At 37.1% G+C, this 19,707-nt stretch overlaps 1 protein-coding gene across 8 annotated transcripts in view; it reads left to right on the top strand.

Annotated features, from left to right (window-relative positions):
• Positions 1-19,707, top strand: part of RASGRP3 (RAS guanyl releasing protein 3) — an 84,958-nt gene that overhangs the window by 29,080 nt on the left and 36,171 nt on the right. For 7 of the 8 annotated variants that reach the window (XM_039887430.1, XM_039887431.1, XM_039887432.1 and 4 more), the window contains one exon: positions 19,532-19,664. The gene's annotated coding sequence lies outside the window, so the exon portion shown is untranslated. Of the gene's footprint in view, positions 1-3,978; positions 4,518-19,531; positions 19,665-19,707 lie in introns of those variants that run through there. The other variant, XM_039887433.1, reaches the window with a different exon arrangement.

Below are 19,707 nucleotides of genomic sequence, written 5' to 3'. Positions count from 1 at the left end.
GGAGAGAGAGAGGGAGGGAGAGAGAAGGAGAGAAGGAAAGAAGGAAGGAAGGAAAGAGAGGGAGGGAGGAAGAGACTGTCGAGTCATTCCACTGTTTTGTTTTGAGAAAGTAATATTTTTTATTTTATTCAACAATTCAAAAGTGGGCTGAACCAAGATTTTTGCAGTCTTTTACATAAGTTCACTTTGGAAAGGTACCACCTAGAGATTCCTCCTGAGGAATTAACACACTGTAAAACCGCCCAACCTGGCTTTCCAGGACTCCTCAGAGGAAGAACAAGTGTCCTTTTTCAGCCATACTCTAACGACTTGCCCTCTGAGTATCGAGGATGAGTGTTCTCAGTCTCGAGGTAATATAGATTTCTGAAGCTCATATACTACTTAAGAATTTAGAACAGTTTTAAAATAGAAGAACTGAATGTAATTTCCATATTTGGTTCTGGAAAACTCATACCATAGATTCAATTTGACTGACTTTGGATTCTGCTCTACTTTTAGTTCTGCTTCTTAAAAGTAGAAAGTATTTCATTTATGCATGGAATGCCTGCCATTCAAAATCATCTGAGTTGACAGGATGTTTCAGAGATCATTATTTTTTTTATGGCAAGGACAGCGCTCAGTCTGAATGGTGATGCTTGAGATTCCTCTGCAGTCTCTTCCTCTCCCCAGTCACTCTGATTCTAAGATAAATTTGTCTCTTTCTATGTTCCTTCTGTGGTAGACATTTAAACTGAGTCTGCTACTGAGAGAGGAAAAAAGCCAATATTTATTTTTACAACTCCCAGAGGTAGATATTATTATTGACACTAATACAGAAGTGGTAACTCAATTTCTGAGAGGTTTGAGTCGCAAGCCAGTGAGTAGTGAAGCCAGGGTCCTGGTCCTAGTCTGCCTAGAGACAAAGCAAATGCCTTTTCTATTCTGACCACACTGTCTCTCACTATATTTATGTAAAAAACTGATGCTCACTATGCAAAGGGAAGCCATTGTGTGGTGTCTGGATTCTGCTGTCTTTGTCAAGCAACTGACATTATGTCATGCCCAATATATGGCCATTTCTGGTAGAAAGATGCTATAGGACAAAGAAACGTCCTAGGATGCTGGATTCATGACTGCATTCTGCAACGTTCTCTTGGTACCTACTCAGAGCACACTCATCCTATTCCCATGGTAGAGAGTTCTGTAATACTCTGCAGCTTAGGCAGGGTGAGAATGCAATGTAGCAGGTGATTTAAAAGTTAAAACTGTAATATAGGCAATACATTTCATACAGAGTCATCTTGAGGTTACTCAAGAGAAGCCAGTGCTTGGGCAATAGGAAAGGAGGTAAAATGTTCTCACAAAAGGGAATTTTTTATTCACATATTGCAATATTGCTAAAAAAAAATCTGTGTTCATAAATATCCACCCTCTGACTTTTTCCATAAAAAGAGTCAAAATATGCCAGTTAGTAGAGTGAGAAATAAGTTTAGACTTAGAAATCTTTGAAATGTTTTAAATTAAGTCAAATTCTGACATGATAAATCCTACCAGCTGGCTCAAGTATTGAAAATCAAGGTGAGGTGATGTCTGAAAGATGCATTTGTTCAAATGTTTGTTGTTAGTGAAGATATCTTGTATTCATCTGAAAACTGAAAAATTCAAATAACAAGGTGTTTGCCTGCAGAAAAAGCAGATATTCTGATGCTAAAAAAGATTTTAGAGGGTTGATTGACTTTTTCAGTTTCCAATTTGATGTGACATCAGTCTATAGCAGTGGTTTTCAACTGCAGGCAATTTTATCTTCTAGAGGACATTGGGCAATGTACAGAGACATTTTTGGCTGTACCTACTGGAAGTGGGAGCTGAGTCTACAGGCATCTAGTGGGTATAGGCCAAGGATGCTGCTCAACATCCTACAACACACAGCATGAATGGACTCCCACGACAGTTATTCATCTGAGATATCAATAGTACTGAGGCTCAGAAACCCTGATCCATATGAGTCGATTATAAATCTTACTCTAAAATGCCTTCAAAATGCTTTAGCTGATTCAAACGTGTCATCTCTTCTCATAGCCACTGTTGAACAGTCAATACTGATGACCTAATACACTTAATAAAGTACTGCTGCTTGGCAGCAGCAAAAATGAGATGTAAAATGATGAGTCCTTCAGAATAAAGTTCACGAAAAGCCAAGCTGAGTGGTTCACAGCACTCCTTGGTGGCCAAGAGCACCGAATGTTAGACAGGCAAAAATACAGATATTTAACTAGCAGAAAATCTTCAAAGGAATTAGAGCCATAGTGTTTATTGAAGCTAAAAAATTAAGGATCATTAGAGCCTAAATCAGGGGATGGTTCATCCTGGGACATCTTCCTTTGGGACTTGGGGATTTCATTTCTCTCTTCCTTCTTTCTTCTTCAAAAACTCTGGAAGGAGAACTGAAGGTATCAGAAGCAGGTGAATTAGATAAACTCCTATTGACAACCTGATGATTATGTCTCTGATTTATGTTATCTCCTTCATCTTCCCCTTATTACTCTAATTATATATGCTTTATCTGTGTCTGCAACCATGTTCACCTTCTGTCTTTATTCTTGTTACATCTGGCACCCATCCCTTCATCTTTGGTGAGCCTCTCCTCCCTCTGAGTTTTTAACCTCTTCCTTTCTACTAGATCACCCCCATCAGTGTACAGGTATGTTCCAGCAACTCTCATAAAAATATCCCACTATCTCCACATCCTCTACCCATTTCTCTTCACTTCAATCCTTCACAGACTCATTGAACTCATATTCTACATACTCTATCTTTGTTTCTTTACCTCCCATTTATTCTTCAACTCACATCAACCTGGCTTCCACCCATATCTCCACTAAAGCCTTTCTCATCAAGGTTACCAGTGACATCTTTGTAGCAAAAATTTTTAAAGCAGGTAGATTTTAATAAATTTTTCTCTTACTTGACCTCTCAGTAGCATTCAGTACAGTTGATGGTTTTATCTCCCATGAGCATATTCTTCTGCCCTTGGCCTCATGGCACAACACGCTTTTACATTTTCCTTCTGTGGAAAACTTCTGTGGACAACTTTTCAAGATGCAAAGATGCACTGCTGCTTTGCCTCCTCTTTATGACCTCTACATGTTGGAATATCAAAGGCTTAAGGGTGGGCCCCCTCATCCTTTCTCTTTATACTTTCTTTCTAAGCGATCTGAACCATTCCGATGGCTTTAAATGCTGGTCACGTGGAGATAACTCCCAATTTTAAATTCCATCTCAGATCTCTCCTTGGACCTTTATATTTGACTAAATAACTGCATATTGAGACCTGTGAATATTGAGGCACAAGAGTTTCATAGGCATCTCACCCTTGACACATTTAAGCACAACTCTAGATTTCTTCCAATATACCCCATCCCGCCATCCTGCCAATCATCTCCAACTCCGTAAATGAAATTATGATCCAGCCAATTTTTCAAGCTTTCCTTCCCTCACATCTTTACCTAAATTAATATCCAAGTTTCAGCTCTTGGCTTAAATATCATGTCTTCAAAGAGATATTTCCTTATCATTCACCTAAAATGATCCTTCTTGTCATTCTCTATCTTTGAGTTTTCATTCATAACTCTGATAACAATTTGTAATTATACATCAGTTTGTCTACTTATTTGATGTTGGTTTCCCTTACTAAGCTTTTCATTCCCTTGGACAGGGACCAGGTCTGTTTCATTCACCACTGGATACCTTGGCCCTGGTATAATGTTTGAAAGGTAGAGGTGTGTGCTCAGTCAATAAAGGACTATTTGGATACTGGGCCTAAAAAAAGATGCTTTTTTTCCCCCTGTCAAGATCAGAATTAAGTTATTTTTCAGTTAGAATCATTATTTTAATTAGATTAAAAGATAACATTTAAACACCAGCCAGAAAAAAACAAACAAACAAAAAACAATGAAAAAAGCCAAGAAATATTTCATAAGTGCTTGTTGATTGATGGGTAGATTGAGTAACCAATTGCAAATTCACTTAATTTCTTTGTATTCCAATTTTTTATTGATAACATAGGAATAATACCATTAACTCTATTTTGCAAAATTATTTTCTAAGATGAAAATAATTTTAGATTATTGCCCTTTAATCTTTTTTGAAGAAAGTCATGCAGTTCATACAAAGCCCCATTTAAGATGTTGCTAAGATTACATGCACCATCAATTTCCTTAGTCTGAGGACTTGCATGCACGAATGTTTGAACTCATGTGGTTTGTGAGCCAACAAATGTCTTTAGTCTTCACTGTTTTAAGCCCCATTTGAGAGAACACCATATGATAGTGTTTTTGTGAAGTGGTTAGAATTCTATAATTGTCTATGCAGCCTCAGAGCCCTCTTCTTGGCTACCCTGCCCCATGGGAAGTGCCATATGAAGCTGGTGGACTGCACGGTATAGTGGCCTCTGGCTGATGGTATCTGGCCAAGGTACTGAAGGGTAACAGAAGTGAATGAAGTGGCAAAGAAAGCAACTTCAACGGAAGGAACAAAAGGTAGTATCTCTATATCTTGACAGGGTCATAGATGCCTCTGCAAAAAGGAAACTCTTATGTTTTTAAATTGAATGTTCAGTTTGAGATTGCTCAAAGACTCTTGGGAAGGGGTGAAAATTTTAGTATCTCAAATTTTTGTGACTCTAAGAAGCTGGTAGTGGGAATCAAGGAATGGTTTTTTGTTTTCGTTTGTTTGTTTGTTTGTTTCCTTTTGCCTTTTGCTTTGGGCAAGTCCATGTGCTTTAAGGTATAAAAAATAACATTGGATGATGGAACCTCAGGGAATACTGATTTTCCCCTTTGTCTTCTTCTGAAATCCTCTGGGGAAATCAATCTTTGTACATTTGAGTAGTGGTTCACAGACCCTTTGAGACCCTGAGCAGGTGGTCCATCTGAAACGAGGGATCTCCTTGAATTTCTCTCGAGTTTTTAATAAAAGGCAAATATCCTTCTGGAAACCTCTTTTGTAAAGTAGAGTAATCCCATTTTGTAAAGTAGAGAAATCTCTCCCCAAAGTTAAGATTGGAAACACCTAAGCTCTAAACAAACCCCTGGGAATATGGGTAGTATTTGATCCTTAAAATCCATTTACTACATACTTATCTCTCTTTTAAAAGCCTCAGCTCACTGTCTGATGTAGGCAGAATTTGAAGGCAGAGACAACGGGAGCTGTAATTTGCAACCTGTTCGATCCCAAACGTGAGAGACAAGGAGTAGAGTCTCCAAGCCTAGCGATGCTTTAGGAGCAGGTTTAGATTGATGAAAGGGAGCATGTGCAGGTCTTTTCTGGAAGACTTAAAAAGAAAAGCCAAAGTTTGACTGACCAAAGGTACAAACAAACAAACAAACAAACAAACAAACAAACACTATTAAAAGACTTGAATGAGTGAGATGATGAGACCAGGTGGTTAGAGGCCAATCATTGCAGCTGTCCTGATCAGTAAGTAACCCTCTCTGGTTTCTGGTTTCTCCTTTTAGCATAATAAACAACAACAAAGGAAGAATACCAGCTCAACTTATATAAACACTACTTATCCAAGTGACTCATTATCTAAGTGCTGGAAATTATCTTGGAAATTAGTCACAGGAAATTATCCTGAAAAAATCTATAGTGATGAATACCTGTGATTTACTCGAGTCTGACATGGAGGAGTAAGCTGTTACTAGTTGCAGTCAGTAAATCCAAAGCAACAGAGAGAGGAAGTGGGAAAGAGTGAAACTAGATACTGTAGTGTGTGGAATCTGAAAATGTATTTGCCTCTATGCATGAGTGGGTATATATATTTTTTTAGATCACTCAGCGTATGCTCTATTTTCCCTGAATCTTTCCAGAATCTACAAAATAGCGTCAAGAGGGTTTTGGTACCAAGTCCCACACTCTTTGGGAATTATTAGTGAACATCTATTTTATTGATTAAAAGAAATTTCTGTAAAATAAAAACACGAAAATTCAAGGACATTGCAAAGCTTGGAGGTAATCTAGACATTTTAAGCATATTATAAATGGAACTAAATAATAATTTATTAGCCTAACGAAGCATGACAAACACAGTAGAAATCCTCAAACTTTCTTTCTTGCTTGGATGAGAGGTGAAGTTTATCTTGTAATGTGAACCTACTTTTTGAATGAAAATATGCCAGAAGGCATAGTAACTATCTTGAGATTCTTCCTTGTGCAGTCCACAAATAGTAACATTCTGAAGATTTGCACAGCAAAGAGTCCTCCCTTGTTTCTGCTTAGCATCTGTGATGTTTGCAGGCAGCCTGATGAGCGTGAGGTCAGCCTTGAAGATGCATATGTCTGCGGGGCCAAGAAGATATCAAGAATGAAGTGGATTAAGGATAAAAAAAAATTCTCTGTCTGAGACAACAGATATTTCACTTTCCTCTTAAATCTACTAAAAACAGAAATGGCACATAGTAGGACGATAAATGGCAATGACACTTGGCCTTAGTTGGGCAAGACAGTAGAGGGTGGTGGGGACTTTAAGGAGCTGGGAGGAGGTTGCTACTTATCTCCAGCTGGCTCACTGGGATGCAGCCCTAGAATCGGCAGATCTGATTTTTCCACAAGAATATATAGAAAACTGGATTTTTAAAGTGAACATTTTGCAACCGCTTCAAAATTTTTGAAACTTCGTGGGGGCTAACCTTATGTAGGCCTAACAAAAAAATTATATCCGTGGGCTAGTTCTCTGTCCAGGAGGTCACCATTTTATAACCTATGGTTCCTGAGTAAGGAAGAACTTGTACCTTGCATCATCTTCAATTTAAAGAAAAAAACAAGGCTTACGGTTTATTATTTGTATGTCTGTAAATAGGCTTTCTCAGATAAAGAGAAAAATATAAAAAGAGAAGAGCATTTGAGAACAATATTTACAATGTTTAAACAGCCACTGTAGTTTTATATTTTATTGCTGTAGCATCAGAGCCAGAGTTCTTGGGTTATTATGGAAAGCGTGATATTGTGTTAGGACTCACAAGCACATCTATGTGAGATTTTGCTGATGTCAAGCATATGGTATCTGTACAAGTCGTCTTGCTGTGAATATGGTCCTCAATAAAAAACTCATTGGAACGATTCAGATTGTTCCATATTATAGAAGAGGTACAGAAATTTAGATACTTCTGGATGGCATAAGGAATTTTCTAGTTTTTACAAAATAGTTTTTTGGCACTTTGTAGATAGTACATAATGGAAAAAAAGACTCCTTTATTTAAAAGCAAAATTAAATTTTGGAAAAGAAACTGTGATACCTGAAAAATAAAAACGCTTTTACAAAACTGGGGCTTCCTTCACAGTGCTTTAGCTACATGAAGATAATACATTTTGGGTCTTGAGCATTCCCTAACTTTTCAGTCTAGATACTGCTTCAGATATTCTAGTATTTTTTTTTCCCAGTCATTGACATTTTTAAGGTGGCTTTATGCCTTTATCTTCCAAACCAAGTATTACTACATTATTGTGTAATGATAGCTTAGTGAAAGGTTTAAACATTTTCATTTGTTTCTTTTTCTGTTTTAAAAATACAGTAGTATGTGTTGCGTTTCACAGTGAGGAAGTATCTTTTCACCTAAACGTTTAGTGAATACATTCAGGTTTTGTGTGATTAGTAGTTAAAGAGTGCTAAGAATTAAATAAATACATACTCTTTGTCCTGGGCTAGAAATTAGAAGCAAGTGTTGAAGAAAAGCCACTGAAGATGAGATATTGTGGTGAGATAAGGATTGGCCAGGGTTTAAAACTGTGTGAACACGCAGACTTGTGAAATCCCCACAAATTACCACAGAAGCCGATGAGGTTCTTATTCTAATTTTAGTGCCTAGCTCAGTTTCACTTACTATTTCAACTTTTCAACATCCTTATTGTGACTTAGTAGATCCAAAAGCAAAACTTTTCATGGAAATGTTTTTGTGTAATATCTACTCTCAAGAATGGTTTTAGGGATATTGGTGACCTGACACGCATTTATTTTCATTCCACAGGAGAATGTCAAGTTATAGATCCCATTCATGATTCTTTGGTGCACATGAGATACCACTGGCATTTCTATATGTTTCTACTGAGATCTCCTGCTTCCTCTTTGGGGGCACGTATGTGTCTTTGTATCCCCTTAAGTACTTACGATAAAAAGCAGATTGCAACTGATCAATAAAAATATAATAAAATAGGTTGAGTTGTATGTGTAGAGACAGCTAGTTTTATCTTCCCAAAATAATTAATACTACAGAATATGAAGCTGATTACGGAACCTTCATTTAAGAAAATGTTTAACTAAGACACAGTAGAAATAAGATTTAAGCTAGTTCTCATTTTATAGCTCAAGTTTTCAGCCTATGCTGCCTGCCTCTCTCTCTCTCCCTCTCTCTCTCCTCCCTCCCTTTCTTCCTCCCTTCTCTTTTCTTTTGCATTATGGATATGTACAGATAAAATATATGTGGCTTATGAGTTTGAGAGCGATGACATAAATAGGAATTATTTCATTCCTCAGATAAAGAGCAATTTTAGCTCACTTACCAGGAAAATAATAAGACTCGCTAACACTTATTGAGAATATACTATGTGCCAGTTAATAAGCATTTTACCTATATTAACTAATTTAATTCTCAAAGCAACTCTACCACACAGATTCTATTATTATCTTACTGTAAAAAGTAAAGATACAGAGACACGATAAGAATAAATGACCTGCCAAGGGCTACGCAGCTAAAAAGCACAAGAGTCTAATTGGATCCCAATGGTCTGGCTATAGATTTCAGGCTCTTAATATTAAGCTATACTCAGAAACAAACTCATTAAATGAGCAAAATGTGTAAAGCCCATACAGACCCACAAGAACGAACTTCTTTAGATTATGTCACTTGAACCTTCGCAGAGGCTTTTAGTTCTGATGTTTAGAACATGGTAGTTCCTCTTTCCCTCTCTCAATGTTTGTTGAATAAGAGAATGACACATATATACTTTAATTCCAGTTTTAAGACTTCACACCCTTCTGTTAGCATTCCTGCTTTTCCACACCTCTCTGTCTTTTAAGTGTCATTTTCTTTTTATGCAGTGTTCTTTTCTCTGTTCAGTGCAATCCCACTCGTGCTTCAAGGCGCATCTCAATTCTATGAGTCAGAAGTTGTCTTTACTTTTCTCAGGACTCTTTCATAATACCCTGTACCCTAATTTCTGTTCATTTTGTGATCCCCCTCTGTAGATCCTAAGGCTTCTGAGGTCACAATCTGTGCCCAATACATATTTGTACCTCTGCCACGGTATTAATCATGGTATCTGGCACAGAAATAAGTGTTTATTAAATAAATGAGAAAATGACTGGAAGAAGTATTAGCGTATTTTTATTCTCTTTAACATAAATCTGTGATACTAAAAATCTGGAAGCATGTCTTGAAATTCCATTATGGGCATGTTAATATAAACAGAGCGAATTCATTCAATAATCAAAAGAAAAAATTCAAGATGAGAATAAGATTAGAGAAGAAAATTGGAGAAGAAACATATTTAAAGTTTGAAGACCGTGTGGGAAGAACATAGTGGCAGAAAAAGTTAACCACATTAGAATATCAGGCACATTTCTGTGTTGGGGGCTAGAAAGACAAGAGACATGATCTGGTTCTCGAGAAACTCCTGAGAAGACAGAACCATTTTGTAACAAAAATCATACAAAACCTAAAGGAAGTCAGTATGTTGAGTGCCAAAGTCTGCCTGGAAGAGTTGGGAGGGAGGAGGAGAACTCAAGTAGGCATTTGAGAAGTGAGTATGTGATTGCCAAGAGGACATATTGGGAGAGGGAAGATATTAGTACAAAGAAACAATATGTGCAAAGCATGATGTCTGTAGTTCAGGCTGCTATAACAAAAATACCATGGATCGTGTGTCTTCAACAACAAACCACCCTCATGACTTAATTATCCCCCAAAGGCCCCAGCTCTAAATACTATATAACACTGGGGTTTAGGGTTTTAACACATAAATTTAGGGTGACACAACATTCAGTCCATACCACATGGGCACTATGAAAAGGAAGTTCATTTGATAGCTATATAGCTTGTGGTGGAGTAAAGCAGAGGTGGATAAAGAAGAGTGAGGGTATGGGTGCACAGGGAGTGAGGACCATCCATGAATGGCTTTGTATGCCATGCGAGGACTTTAGATTTAGATAAGAGACAATAGGGAACTATGAAAGAATTTTGAATGGGGTGTCTTGTGATCAATCTGATAATTTGGAAAGACTAATTTGGCACTAATAGAGAGTAGAGAGTAGGAGGTGAAAATCAATCTAGAAGCCTTATGAGTAAGCATTGCAGTGGACCAGGAGAAGGTAATGACAGCTTGAATGCAGGAGAGGACGGAGAGCAGAGGCATATGAGAAGCAATTGTGAGGTAGACGATGAGACTTGGATATGGAGATGTGATGAAAGAAGGTGCTGGGAAATCAGTGAGGCCCAAGTTTCTGGAGTAAAATATTGGGAATCAGGTTGAAACATAAATCAAAGAAAGATATACAGGAGATACAGAAGTTTAGGAAAGTAAAGAGGACATATTTTTAAATTAATTTAAAAAATTTAAATTGAAATGTAACATATAGCATTAGAATCTGCCCTTTTCAAGTGTACAGTTCAGTGATTTTTAGTATATTCACAAGGCTGTACAACTACCACCATCAAATTCTAGATTATTTTCATCATCCCAAAAAGAAACTCTGAATTTGGCAGTTATTCCCTCGCCCTCCTTCCCCTCAACCCCTGGCAACCATTAATTTACTTTCTTTCTCTATGGATTTACCTATTCTTAACATTTTATGTAAATGGAATTATTATAATATATGATATGGCCTTTTGTGTCTGGCTTTTTTCACTTAGCATATGCTTTCAAAGTTTATCCATGTTGTAGCATGTATCAGTACTTGATTCTTTCTTAGGGTTGAATAATATATGTAGATAGACCTCATTTTGTTTATCTATTCATTAGTTCATAGACATTTGGGTTGTTTCCACTTTTTGGCTATTATGAATAATACTGTTATGAACATTTGTATACAAGTTTTTGTGTGAACATGTTTTCAATTTTCTTGATTGTATACCTAGGAGTGAATTTGCTGGATCAAATGCTAACTCCACGTTTAGATTTTTGAGAAACTGCCAAACTGTTTTCCAAAGTGGCTGTATCATTTTACATATCCTCTAGCAATGCATGATGTTATAACGTGAAAACTTACCCAAAATTTAAGCAAAAGTTGCCCGAAGTCACACATTCGTAAGAATCAGAGCTAGGACACTGCCTACCTGCAAACCCCACTCTGTCCTCTACAGTACATCATGCAGCTGGCCTCAGTTTTCTTTGGAGTCACCAACACAGAGTGGTAATTGAAGCAGAGTTATGGATGACTTTACCATAGAGAGTCTGAGATGAGAGGAAAAGGCTAGGTGTGGAGACCTACGAACTCCAGCAGTAGGAGAGGAATCTGCACATGACGCCGAGAAAGTGTGACCAGAGGCATCGAAGAAAAGCCAGGGAAGAGAAGTTGCCAGGAAAAGCATACAGAGGGAAAATTTTTTAGGAAGGGTATGGTCAAGAGCAACGTATGGCTGCTGAGCCTTAGTGTGACTTCTGCCAGAGTAGTTTTGGTAAAGTGTGGGGACGGGAAGTGGAGGGAGAATTGGACAGAGCTTGATTTTGATGCTCTGAAGAGTGACGCAATTAAATCAGCAAACTCTATTTGGCTGTGAAGGATGGGGAGATGGGAGAGATGTCCAGTGGAGAACTGGTGTCTTTTTGTTTGCTTTTGTTTCTGGCCCAAAAAGACACCTCGCGTTTACTTAAATTGCTAACGATTTAGTTCCAATTAGTTAATCCCTCCCTTCTTTTGTAACTGTACCAACAAAAGCCATATTCCTGGTCCTTTGCCTCCTCTGAAACTTTAATAGCGATTTTATGAAAAGCTATCTTCCTCTCCATCTTTCTTTCTCTTCCTTTGTCTCTCTAGATCCACTAATGAGTAAAAAATACCCATCGGATTCATGTTTCTAGGAATTACACAATTTCTGCAAGCTAATTTGGCATTTAAGGAACCAGTACTATCAGCCTTTAAACTTCTTGAGAATTCTGAAAGTTCTTATCAGCATTTTTGACAGAGCCCCACAGACCTTCTTGTCCTCCATATGTAAATCTGCTATTAATCCATTTATATTAGTCCATAATAATCTATTCTAATTGGGAAATACATTCTAAATTCTGAATAACCACTTTACAAATATAGTTTGAAACGTTTTTAATTTTAAGACTTTTTTTCATTATATTTTATGCTTTTAAAATCTTTTTCAAATGATTTTTTTTGTTATTCATCTGATGAGGAGGGAAGGGTAATAACATCTCTCTTATATTAGAAATGATAAACATGAACCTTAGAGAAGTTAAACGGGACCTAAGATACTACTGAAATTTTCTAGCCACTGATGTTTTCTCTTTTGTTGGTATGCACTATAATTTCTTTTCAGGAGTAAGGTGAAATTAGTTAATAGCCTTAGACAGGAGGAAGAAAAATAATACCATCTCTTGAGATTTGTTTTCCTTTTTGAGAAAGAAAGGAACATTTGCTTTAGGAAAAACCTCTGAAATAAAAGAGAATGACAATGTCATTAGGTGGAACCTAATTATGGGCTTTGAGTTGTGTAAATACAATTCGTACAGAAATAATTTTTAAAACTTTTTTTGTTCCTATACTTTACTTTTACTTGGGTCCAATAAAAAGTCAAGCTCCAAATCTGTGATTCAGAAGTAATTTCAACTTGAGACTTTACCATCCCATAAGAGAGTGCTGTAAACATACTGGTTTATAAACAAGGGCAGTGTTTTCACTTAGATAATAATAGGAAAGAGAAATTAATATTACATCTTCAAGTAGGTCTGTATCTATGTATACAAAAGTTAGCATCAAAATGATGTAAGAGATTTATCTTTTAAAGCTTATCACTATCAATAGCAAAATTGGATAATAAAATGAATAATAATATAATAATAAAGCAGCATTGTACAGCCCCTCTGCTTTTCATAGTACATTCATTTATTTACGCTTTTTTAAATCTAAAAACACTTCAGAATTCATATGGTCCCACCAGACCCCAGTCATTTTACTGTCATCAGCTCTAGTTCTAAATATTGTCTTTTATGTGTTCTTCTTTTTTTCACATGATGATAAGTTTCTTGACAGCAGATTGGTGGTATCTATCCCATGCGCAGTTCTGGAATCATGCTCAGATGTTTCCAGCCATTTCACTGCTGGACGCCACTGCATTTAGCTGATATTTTCTGTTTTAGTTTTATGACCCATTAAAATTAATACTCTCAAGTGTCTCCTCTTTCAGGAAGCCTTCCTGCATCTCTTTGGGTGAATTCAGTCCCATTTCTGTGCTCCCATAACACTCTAAGCATGTGTCTCTGACACTGCATTCAACAGGCTCATTATTTTATAATCACTGGTTTATAAGCTGTCTCCCACATGGGGATGTGGGCCTTTGTGAACGGGCTCATTATATCTCCAGCCCATAGTACAGCACTTAATGTTTGGTAGATAGATATTCAATCATTGGCCTTTTGCTCAACAAAACAAATGCTTTTCTCTGAGAGCATGGAGATGCCTTTGCAGGCAATCTTTCATTGTTAGTGTTTCTTGTTGCTTTCCTGTGTAGCAACTTAGAACTCAGGTTTTAAAAATCCTTTCCTGGTATTGTCAGAGACAGGTGGCTTCCACCCGCCGCACAGAGTGACGGTAGATTAAAGAGAAATTTTGTACTCTCTTGCTTCTTAGAGGCTTTCTCTGTAATGTCGTCATTACATGGAGCCTCCTTTGTGTAGATTCTATCCTCTGAGATTGTCATCTGGCCCCAGTAAGAGGATTCCTAAAAGTTTATTTCCTTGGAGCAGTTATCTAAACATGTATTCTTGCTCACAGTGAGCACATAAGAAATGAACGAGCACATTATCGCTGGTACCAAGTATTGAAAGGAAGTTGATAACCAGCTCAGAGCTCATCTCATAAAGCCTCCTTGCATTTTTTGGTAACAATGAAGGGACAAGGTTTAGCTGTATTTTATTTATTTCTGGATTTCTGGATTAGGACCCAGAGCTGCAGAGTTCATTGGATAAAGTGCTTAGCACAGTGACTGGCACAGGAGCACTGAGAAAGGTGACTTCGCCCACCTCCTACTTCCCTGTCATCAAACTCATTCAGAAGCAAATGAACAACTGAAGGGTAAGGAAATGTGACTTTCTTTCAGGGGATTTGGAACCAGTCCTTCCGGACCGTAGTGCCATAGACAGGATTCTCATGGATATCTTTGGCATCTTTAGGGGAAGAAAACATTGATCTTTAAAAAAACAAAACAAAACAAACAACAACAAAAAACTATTTTCCCAAAGTTTAAAATTTTAACTTCCAAGCTAAACATTTCCTAATTCTAGGCCTCATTTTGGGATGTTATTTACAATTTGAACTCTGGAATAACTATAGTAGGTCATAGCGCTTCCATGTTGTTGAATAGGTCCCTCTGGAATTCACCTGAATGCAAATGTCTGATCTCAGTTCTCTTCCATGTTCTGCTCCAGCCAAATGCTAGGACAACACTTCCTTGGTGGGACTTTGGAATTACATGGTATTTATTACTAGAGCTTCTTCTAGACTCTCATTTCTTATCCAACTCATATCAGCTATAAATATGTTAGTTTGGTTGTCAATGTTAAATACTGGTAACCAAGAAAAAATAAGTAAAATGCAGTTTAACCTTGTTACTTAATTGTTAACCAAACAATGCAAGGAGGCCTTGTGAAATGAGCTCTGAACTTGTTATTGACTTCTGTTCAGTATTTGGTACCAGTGAGTCCCTGAATTGCCAAGCTTGCTCTAATAATGACAGTTATTCATTTTCAGACAATAGAGCCAGTGATAAAATGCTTAGAAGCTAAGCAGAGGGAATAATAAATATTTGTTCTAGACAATGCAATGGCTAGAAATTGATCTAATAGGCAAGCCTTAACAACAGTTAAAATTGTATGGATGGTGGAAAAACTATAAATTTTAGGATGGACCTGGTTTTGGAACTTGATACAGAGAAGTAATTTAACCTCTATAGGCCTCAATTTCCTCATTCATGAAATGGAGAGAATAATACTCAGCTTTCAGGGTCTTATAAGATGTAAACATAATAGAAGTGATTTTTCCAACATTGTCTATCACATTACATGCCACCAACAAGTGGTATTTGTAGAGGCTCATTATTAGTTTTCTAAAATTCAAGACAACATTGATCATGAATGCCCCATTAATTTAGTAAAAGCTCTTTGCAGGAAAAAAAACCAAACAACAAAAAATTAAAAACCCAGGAAAACTTCATTATCACATTAAATAAACCCATCCAAGGCAAGAAGAAAAAAAATTAAATACAACGTTATCCATGACTATCCTATATTGTCATTGTTTGACTAACCTTTGGGGATATTCCTCTACTATCTATAAATGATAGCTTATTTTCTAGGTCATCATCATGGCTTATTTACAGTGTTTTAACTTTGCTGTAAGCATTGGGCTCATATCCTAAGTTCGTACTATCCCAGTCGGTTTGTGATAGAAGCAGCCTACACAGTGATGCAACGTGATTGCGACAGAGCATGCTATGGATAGGAACTGATTACAGAGAATAAAGTAGAAAGCGAAATCCAAAGAACTATGAGGTGACGTTGAGAGAAATAAGAAAGGAAATTAAAATAGGACCAGTGGAGCAATAACCAAAGAATATCAAATGTGAAGAATGAACTGAAAAACAAACAAACAAACAAAACATTAATGTCTCTTATGATTTATGACCTTTCCCAAGGCAACAGATAATGAGGGCATTGGAGAGGGCACGTGGTGGGGCAGAGATACAGAAAGCCTGGCTGGGAGGGTGGGGAACATGGGATGGTGGCTGAGGCTGTAGTTGGCAGAATGAAATACCCTGGATCAAGTCAAAGGGTGGGAGGTAAATGACTTCTTTGTTATTTCATTTCCCGTAGTGTCTGTCTTCCTCTTCTCCATTTCAAGCAAAGATAGGCGAAGTGGGTGCCAGGATCCATGCCCTTCTGAGGGAACCGCCTAGCAAATGCCAGCCATGCTTTAGCTCTGAGCTTCATCCTTATGGAAACCATGTGTTAATACTTATGAAAACTGGACTATAAATCCAGAGACTCAGAATTGCCTGCTCCACACAGAAGAAACTTGCCATATAAGTTAGTCCAGAAAAGTTACCTTAAATAATTTCACACACTTGACCCAAATGAGTGATGTCACCCAGGTAACAAGGAACACTAAACTTCCTTTCAAAACAAACTCCAGAAGAAAAACATTAGCCTTCTTCTCTGGTTGGGAATAATCTCAATACTTCTGGGTTCTTTTCTGTTCTTCACGTCTTTTGCACATTTTCTCTTCTTGATAAAACTCAGACCTATCCCTATTAGACCTTCCAGCAGATGACCTTGTCTTCTTCTTTTTAGAATAAATAGAAGACATCAAACAGGAATTCTGACTTCCCGCTATCAAAAGTACAAATTTACCTATATCTATACCCATTTTTTCTTCTTTTCTGCTGTCACACTGGAAGAGATGACCCTCTGCTTTACCTCAGGTAAATCTCTCCACCTGTCCATGAGTCCATCACCCCTGTTCTCTCAGAGACCTCGTTACAAGGATTAAATTCTCTTTCTTCTGTCCCTTAAATTTCCCTTTCCACTGATTCTTAGCACTCACACATGCTCAGGTGTCAACTCGGAAGTTTGTAACAGGTATCCAGAAGCTAACTTAACATTTCTCCTTGGATGTCTCAGACATCTCAAACTCACCAAGTCCAAGACTAAATTCACCATTTGCCTCCCGTGAACTTCCCACTCCTTCCCCGTCCCCAATCGTCTTCTCAGTCTCAGAGGAGTGGCTCCATAACCCAACCAAATGCCTAGCTAGAAATCTGGAAATTATCCCTAACTCCTCTTTTCTGTTCATTCCCCAGAGCCAACAGATCAGCAAATCTTGTCGAATCTGTTTTCAAAATCTATTCTGTAACCAAGAACTCCTTTCCACCTCATGACCACACTCATCTTTTCCTGAATGGTTATAATTGACTACTAACTGGTTTTCCCATCTTCAGTGTATAGGTCTTTACTAATCTCTTCTCTATACTGCAGTTAGAGGGATCTTTAAAAAATCCAAATACGATCATGCCACTCTCCTTGCCTTTAAAACAATGTTTCCCACTGGGCTTCAGATGAAGTCCATACTTCTTAATATAGCTCACAATACTGTTCATGAGCTACTCCTACTGATTTTTCAGTCTCATCTTTTGCCACATTCAACACTTCAGTCATTTTAAATGTCTTAATTGACATCTTTCCATCCACTCTTTACCTAGCTTACACTCCTCTGGTTCCTAGTCTAAATTAGCACACTACCTTTTGTAGGATAATTTATTGTAATTACTTGTTTAATTCTTTGCTAAAATATAACGGCGAGAATTGTGTCTGTCTCAGTCACCAATTTATCCTTCCCTCTCTGCTCACTCCCAGCCTCCTCTGCCAGCCACTCTAGTATTTTGCTTAGTATCTGGTATCTAATAGATTCACAGTATTTGTCAAATAAATTATCTTTCAGAGTTTTGTTGTCATTTCTCTTACTGAACTCAATAATCTTGATTCTCCTATGGAGTCTCAGAGACTATAATTGCAGAACTTTTTAAATTTCATGTCTGTGGTGAGAAAAGAAAATTAAGCTTGAATCTTCCCAGAAAAACAAACTCTATGGCACCTTAGTCATTAATCCTTAAGGCTTAAAGGTTTGTAATACTTACCACCCATTTTCACAATGAATTTAGACATTTAGAGAAAACTCCTTGTCTCCATATGAAGGTCATATGAATGTAAAGACATATATATGGTCATTTATATACAAAGACAGTACTTGCCATTTAGGAGGGAAGAGACTTCAAGGGTTTTTTTTGTTTGTTTCTCTTGGAATAGAGATAATGCTATAGACAAGACAATCTTTGGAAGTTCTAATATGGCCAATATCATTTTAAAACTATTCATTGAATACCTACTAACTATAATATTTCATCTTATAAATTCTGCAATTCTAGATCCAGAAGGAACCTTCACTGCCAGTTAGTTATATTTCCTGGACACCACCTGGGAATTTAGTCTATAGCATCTCTGACAGTTGCTACCTTTCTTTGGCTGGAGAACTTTCAAGAATGGGGTTCCATTGCTGGTGAGGCTACCTGACCCACTACTAGAGACTCTAGTGCCACAATATTTTTTCTCTATTTCATTTTCCCTTCTCTAAACTAATATCTCTCTTTCTATCACTTCCACACATTGGTCCTTTACTTCGACTTAAGTCCTCAACTTAAAATATTGGAAAGGAAGAGGTACGTGGGCAAAGAGAGACACCTTCCCCTAGCACCTAGTGTTTTGCAGGCGATATGGTGGGTACATTTTATATGATACCTCACTAACTCTTTAAACAATCTAGTAAATTAAGCAGTATTAATCGCCTTTTACTTGGAGATAAGTAAAACTTAGTGTTCAAATTCAATTTTTTAAAACTTGAAATGTTCAGAGTTAAAAGCCTAGGGTGCTAATTTATATCTGTTAATAGATAGTTGCATGGAATTGGCTCCTTTTTACTATTTCTAAAATTGGAAACACAGTTCTCATTGTCCTAAGCAAGCTCACAAGGATTTTTTTGAAGAGAGAGGCTTCACTGGCCATGTTCAATGAGAGTCTTTTAGCTGCATGAACATATCGTGGTCTTTGGAAATCACAACGGACGGAACTCTATTGCTCTTAGAAGTGAGAGCTTCTCTCAGAAATCCTTCAAGCCTTGGGGAAATGTTGGCTTATTGTGTTCTTTTCAGACTTGTGAGAAAATGTCTATGCTGGGGAGCAAGAATTTTTCTTGCAGCTAGAGAGTACCTATCAACAATAAAGCAACTCCTACACCATTGGAAGACTAAACAACCTGGACAAAAATAACATTGACATTTACGTTGAGACGGTCAGGAATGATTTAGGTTCAGAGTTTGAGGATCATCACAACAAACTGTTTTAGAGATTTACTAATATTTCAAAGTCAGTGTTTGGACATTCTTAATGAGTAATCCACTGATATAAGTATATTTGGACTAAAAGAATATTTTACACTGTGTAAAATATTGATTTTGCGTATAAATTTTGTGTATAAATTTTGATTTTGCCACATTGGTAGGTTTTTAATAGGCTGAATTTTTTTTTTTTTTAAAGCTGCTTGGTTTTCAAAATATCACATCACCAAATAAATATTTTGAATGTTTTTTTCTCTTTGATTCCATGGGTAAAATTTAGACGAAATCTCAAAACCACCTGTAATTCAAGTTTTTGGGGAAATTCTTAACACACTGTGGATTCTTTTGGGTTTCTATTACTTAACTCTGTCTTTCTGTTCTTTTCTCAGATTCTCCAAAGTACTTACTATTTAAGTTGGATAAGCCATCACTGCAGATTACGTTCCCAATGCACTTTCCAATGATGATAACTGCCCTTAAAATTCTTTCAGACCTGGAAATCTATCTGCGTGGAACCAGTAGGTATGTACTTCTTTAAACTATTGTAGGTCGTGTAAGAAACTCT

The sequence above is a fragment of the Pteropus medius genome, unplaced genomic scaffold (genome assembly GCF_902729225.1).
Source record: "Pteropus medius unplaced genomic scaffold, Ma_sr-lr_union100, whole genome shotgun sequence".
Lineage (NCBI taxonomy): Eukaryota > Metazoa > Chordata > Mammalia > Chiroptera > Pteropodidae > Pteropus > Pteropus medius.
Note: the sequence above shows the minus strand (reverse complement) of the source record. Positions and strands in the feature narration are given on the sequence as shown.